The following is a 6,457-nucleotide window of genomic DNA, read 5'->3' as shown; positions in this document are numbered from 1 at the left end:
TCCCCCCTCTGGCATCAAACACCAGGAACTGCAATAAGTATAACTTCTCAGGCTATTAGAAATGTCCTCTTTGATATGTATTCTTTGCAAAACCGTAAAAACCTAACATGATGATTGCAACCATTACTTCATGCAGATATTCCCTAATAAATAAAAAGACAATGTAGCAGCAGAAATTTCACGTTATCATTCTAACTGTTCTGGTCTACATTTTTTTGTAATTTTATTGTTAAAATTTAATATAATCTATCAAACATTGTAATTAAATGACACATTTGTGTGTAAAACTACAGCAATTCTCTACTCACATTTTCTCCCTCTATGTCTATTTACATATTGTGAGTGTTTTCCTTTAGAGATTTCTGATATCCTGTTCTGCTAATTCAGTTTACTGTAAGAAGACTTCTAATGTTAGTAGTGAAATTGGGGATCACTATTGTTTATAATTTACGAATGAGTTGTACCAGTAAAACATTAATCAAATTGAGACAGCTTTTTGGAAACTCAGTCCTTTAAAAAAGGGGAGGAGATGTCCTCAGGCTTCCTCTTCTCTAAAACGTGAAGGGGAACTTTATGTAATCTCCACTGCCAGGTCACACTTTGAGGCCTGCGACCTAAAAACTTGGCATCTTCAGCGAGACATTTTGTCATGTTGGGATCCAGCTTCTTAACTCACATGCAGAACACCACCAGGAGAACAGGAATCAAATAAATAAAGTTTATTAAAACAATATGAAAAGATTGGTTGAGTGGATCTGAGTCTTCTACACACTAAGGACCAGCAAAGGGAGATGGTGAGTTTGTGGTTTTCAGAAATGGGAACTTCGAGAGTAATAGACTGATCTTACTTAATATTTCTACCAAGAAGAGGAGAAACTGCAGGTTCGTGGTTTTGGTTTCTTTAAGTTGATCCAGGTTCCAGAGAGTGGGCTCGGCTGACTTTGTTTCGGGTGATGCTCTGGAGGCTGCATCGGAGGGCGGACAGGTAAGTTCAGGCGTGGAGGAAAACGGCGGAACAGATTAACACCCAGCTGGGAAATCCAGGAATGGTTTATGGTCAATCTGAATAGGATGAAGATGAGACTCAGGCAACAAGTGGGCAACGGTCCACGAGGGGAAAAAAATCCAGAAAGCCAGAAGTAGGGCTTCACAGGGAATGTCACAAGGCATCACGAGGAAACACCTGATGGAGAGAGGCAACAAGAGTTGATTACTAAGAGTAACTTCTCAAGAAAACACAGAGAGCTATCTCAGGGAGGCTCAGAGTTCCATTACTGACAAACACTCAGGCGCTGAAGTGCTGGCAGTCTGCTCCTCTTAAGCTCCAGGATAATTGGATGATGAAACACAGGTGCGCTGACAGGGTCAGCAGGCACACCCCTCCAGGTCTGCAGCATCTGGTGAATGAAGGTGGAAGCAGCAGGCAAACAGAAAAAAAACCCACAAAGAAAAACCAAAATCCCCAGTTCCCAACACATTTGAAACAGCAAGTAACACTGACCTAGGTATGACCCTTGAAATCCCCATTAGTGTGATTGTTCTGACCAGAACATTAAACCTGATACTTCCAAACCATTTTCACAACTGAAGAAGCCTTTTGGGTGAAAAAGGTGAACATCTTTCAGAAACAGGAAAAGTCTAGTTGCCATCTGTTTTTAAACTTTTTTTCCCCAAAACTATAGGGACAAAAGAAAAAAAATCTGCTCTGAAGCAAGCGGTGTCATGTGAGCTTGTATCTGGTTTTGTTAATGTAGTAAAGATAAACGTTTTCAACAAATAAATAAAATGTATGAAAGAGAAATAGATTAACAATGGGAATAAATTCTGTCAAATTATTTTTTAAATCAAATCATGTTTATTAAGCACTTAGTGTTGGTAACACCAGTTTTTGCTGTTGAAAATGTAGCTAGTTGCTCAGTTAAAAAAAAAGAAGAAGAAAAAGATAAAAAAAAAAAAAAAAAAAAAAAAAAAAGACGACTTACACCACAAAGACGATTTGGGGGTTAATCCTCAGAACTGGTTAGTGATCTGGTGGAGCCAAAGCTTCTAATGAGTCGAGAACGTCTTTAGGTTTTCTAATTCCTGATCCCTGGCTTCATCTTTCATCTTCATTTGCTTAGACTGCAAAAATATATTGAAGATAAAAACAATAATGAACAAGTTATAACAACAGCCTCACAATAGTCTCTTTGGTATGCTAAGCTTAATTAAAACCAGGTTAAGTTTATTAAAGAAAACTATATCAAGTCGCAATACACAGAGTCTTCATGCAGTTATAATATGAAGCTGAATGATTGTTATAGTAATAATCATATAAGGCACAATAAAATTGATAAAATAATTGGTTCTGAAACCAACCTAAGTTTGTTTATATCTTTACTGCACTCTTTATAATTAAGCGAAAATAATTAGCATTTGGAAGCAAACTTACCGCCAGCTAGCAACACGTTGTCCCTTCGAGCTCCTTTCGTGACCCACATTTCATTTCCATCGGTTCTTGTCTTGTTGTGTTGTCGTCCAACTTGGACTAGGACGCCACAAGCTTGAATTTACCAAAACTATCAAGGCCGTCTCTACTTTTAACTCATGATTATGCGAGTAAAAATGGCGAATTTGAACAGCGTCTATTAATTTTTCTGGCTTCATGGCATTTCTTCTTTTTATAGCGCGTTTAAAAAAAACCTGAAAGTGTGCAATACCGCCACCATCTGGACTGGAGTGGGAACTGGAGCTAATGCCGTTCACTAAATGGATAGGATAAATACATCTTCCGTGTTTTAGTTAAAAAACTGAAAACAACAGATCATATTCGGAGAGATGTAAAACTGAAGATACCTGCTACATTTAGTGTTCAGGACAAGTATTGTTTTTGTTGTAGAACCGCTGTCACTAAAGGTTTGATATTTTGAGGTATGAACACATTATTTACTTTGTTAAACATTGCATCAAGTTTCACTATAAGGACAGTTATGTTTTTATTCTTTGACATTTTAACAAAAATAGTAAAAGATTATTAAGACACCTAAAATGGCATACTTTATTAGCCTAAAGTATACACTCAGAAGTAATTTAAAACATACTGAAATTAATAATTTAAAGTAAGTGTTAATGTAACGGATGGCATCAATAAGTCTCCAGAACTCACTTGGTCAGGATATTTAAATTCTTTTTTTATTTCTGGGAAAGATGACGATGACGATGACGAATACTTTATTGATCCCAACAGGGGAAATTCAAAGTCCCAGCAGCTCAAGACATTACACACAACATACACTACAATTCACACAATATACCACAAAAACACTAAATCACCAAATTAACACAATTACCAGACCAACATTACTAAGAGCTAAAAATACTCACAAACACTAAAAATCCTAAGTGCTAAATTTAAATTTATCTGTAGGTACGTTTTTCATTTGGTGCATGTTGACTTATAATGTAGCCGACAGAGTCAGTCAGAGTACAGTCCATCAGTCTGTATGACACTATAAGGAGTGTGGAGGTGAAGTCTACTGTGTCAATGTACTAAGCAGAGAAAGAAGGGAAAACAAATCAAAACTTCTTCAACTCCCTCTCTTTCTCTCTCTGCAGTCCCACAGCAGCGGGAACAACGCTGTCAGGTAACATTTACATTTTGCAACTTTAATAACAGTTAACACACACAAAAAAAGAAATCTTCTCACAAAAATCTTAAACTAAAACAAGAGGAGAAAAACGCCACCTGGTGGCCACAACGACACAATACAGTGGGACAAAGTTAAACAGAGATAAAAAGTATAACTTAAAAATAAAAACACATACCTGGGAAAGAAGGGAAAACAAATCAAAACTTCTTCAACTCCCTCTCTTTCTCTCTCTGCAGTCCTAAACGTAAAAATAAAACCAACGTTCAACTCAGCTGTGCTGAACTAGCACTGGCTGTTCGCGCCAAAATAAAAAGAAAAGGAAATTATAATAAAACTGTCTTTTTAAAAAGAAAATACACAATGATGGTAAAAACTGCAAAATAATACACTAACAAACAATAATAAACAACACAGCAGCGGGAACAACGCTGTGAGGGAAAGGGGGCGGGGGAGCAGAGGAGCTATGAGGGCTGGAACCAACTAAGGAAGCCCAGGAAACACAAATGAGACGGAGTGCAGAAGAGCGACCCCCACAGGCAAAAACAACAAAATAAATAAAAATAACTGAATGAGATAAAATTCACAAATTCTCAATATAAAATGAATAAGAAATAAAAATTTAACAAAAGTACATTTGTAACTCTGTTACATTAAGTGAATTTTAAGTGAGTTTTAAAAAATTCTATTTTGAGCATATATTTTGAAATACATGCTCAAAAATATCTTTTAAATATTTTTAAAACATATTTTAAAGATGTTTAAAATATCTTTTAAATATACACTTCATCCATCCATCCATCCATCCATCAATCTTCTTCCGCTTATCAGGGGTCGGGTCGCGGGGGTAGCAGCTTCAGAAGGGAGGCCCAGACTTCCCTTTCCTCAGCCACTTCTTCCAGCTCCTCTGGAGGAATCCCAAGGCGTTCCCAGGCCAGCCGAGAGACATAGTCCCTCCAGGGTGTCCTGGGTCTTCCCTGGGGCCTCCTCCCGGTGGGACGTGCCTGGAACACCTCACCAAGGAGGCATCCAGGAGGCATTCTGACCAGATGCCCGAGCCACCTCAACTGGCCCCTCTCGACGTGAAGGAGCAGCGGCTCTACTCTGAGTCCCTCCCGGATGACTGAGCTTCTCACCCCATCTCTAAGGGAGAGCCCAGCCACCCTGGGAGAAAACCCATTTCGGCCGCTTGTATACGCTATCTCGTTCTTTCGGTCATGACCCAAACCTCATGACCATAGATAAGGGTGAGAACGTAGATCGACCGGTAAATCGAGAGCTTCGCTTTTTGGCTAAGTTCACTCTTCACCACGACGGACCGGTACAGCGCTCGCTTGACGGCAGACGCTGCGTCAATCCGCTTGTCGATCTCCCGCTCCCTTCTTCTCCCATTCGTGAACAAGATCCCGAGATACTTAAACTCCTCCACTTGGGGCAGGACACCCCCCTGACCCGGAGAAGGCACTCTACCCTTTTCCGGCTACACACTTTAGTAAGTGTATATTTACACATGAGCAAATGCATATTTTGTTCATTTAAAGTGTACTTTTGTTTAATATATTTCTTTAAAGTGTATTTTGGTATAACTATATTTAAGTATGTTTAAAGTTATAATGTCAAAATTGGTACAAGTGTGCTTTTAGTACACTTCATATATATTTATAGGTAGTAAACATAATACTTAGTATATTTAAAATGTACTTACACAAATGTAGGTATATTTGAAATATACTAAAGTATTGTTTTTTCACTAGGGTAGTGAAGTTGGCAAAATTTCCGCAGTTACTATTGCTGTTCTTTTTTGCTAAATCTCTATCTAACCACCTGTATCACATCTGGTAAAACAGGACTTGTTGTTTACTGAAAACATCAGTGGGGGATGGAGCCAAAGAGGAAATGAGAAACTCAAGAAGGTGAAAGCTGATTTTTTTTCTTTTTTGTTGCTGCTGTCAATTCATTCATAGTGCATAGAAGTCAATGCAGACAAAGAAATTCTACATGTAAAACTACTCAAATTAATACAGACTAATGCATTTTTACTACAATTATTACACACATACATTGATGGACATACCAAACACAGAAATGGTTTTAACCAGACAGTTTGCACAACTAGAGAAGGTGAGGCTCGGTCTTCCGGCAGGTGTCGGAAACCTCCTCCTGTAATCGTAGTGGATACTTTTAAGTTTGTTACATGATTAAATAATGAATTATTTTACAAAGATTTGGGTTTCGGACCTGTAAAATTAACCATTTTATTCAGTAAGTTATGATTTATGTGCTGGTTAACCTACAGTACATGAAGAATAATGCTGTGATAGGATTTCTTTACATTTAAATATTGCATCAGCAGCACAGAGGTACAGCTCTGTGTACCCTATTACGTATGAAAGCTGTGCAGAATAGGATAAATAGGTGTATAATTCTAGTCTGAATCCTGTTCTGAAGTTGCATCTGAATGTGTAACATCAGTTAATATCAATTATCACTCTGATAATTGCTATAGGTTTGTACCTGGGATTTTAAGTCATATTCTGGTCTCAGCTCAACACATTGCTACCTTTGTAATGCTTTCTATGTTGGCTATGCATTAAGAAGTTCTCCTTTTCATAATGCAGGAGAATGATGGACAAAATGTGCTCTGGTGAGAGGCTACATCTGCACTGTGGGATTATGTGTATCCAGAGAACCCAGTTGATTTAAAAAAGAGGGATAGAAAGGTATTTACAGCAATAAAGATACATTTATTTGAGTTATAAAACATCCAAATTTTGTAATGAAGTTTTTCTACATGATACTTTAAAAGGGTTCAATTAGAGTTCAAAAATAAA

The 6,457-nt window shown here is 37.7% G+C and overlaps 1 long non-coding RNA gene across 2 annotated transcripts; it reads right to left on the bottom strand.

Annotated features, from left to right (window-relative positions):
• Positions 1–217: 217 nt before the first annotated feature.
• On the bottom strand, positions 218–4,310 carry LOC122833866. 2 transcript variants are annotated; one of them, XR_006371079.1, is made up of 3 exons: positions 2,432–4,310; positions 1,280–2,121; positions 218–1,183 (listed from the first exon to the last, which is right to left on the bottom strand). It is a non-coding gene; the product is annotated as an uncharacterized LOC122833866 (long non-coding RNA). The 2 variants fall into 2 exon arrangements; XR_006371080.1 differs by having other exon boundaries at positions 218–1,594; positions 1,983–2,121.
• Between the last annotated feature and the right edge of the window lie 2,147 nt (positions 4,311–6,457).

Source organism: Gambusia affinis, linkage group LG07 (genome assembly GCF_019740435.1).
Source record: "Gambusia affinis linkage group LG07, SWU_Gaff_1.0, whole genome shotgun sequence".
In the NCBI taxonomy this organism is placed as follows: Eukaryota; Metazoa; Chordata; class Actinopteri; order Cyprinodontiformes; family Poeciliidae; genus Gambusia; species Gambusia affinis.
The sequence above is the reverse complement of the archived record's forward strand: the minus strand, read 5'-3'. Positions and strand labels throughout refer to the sequence as shown.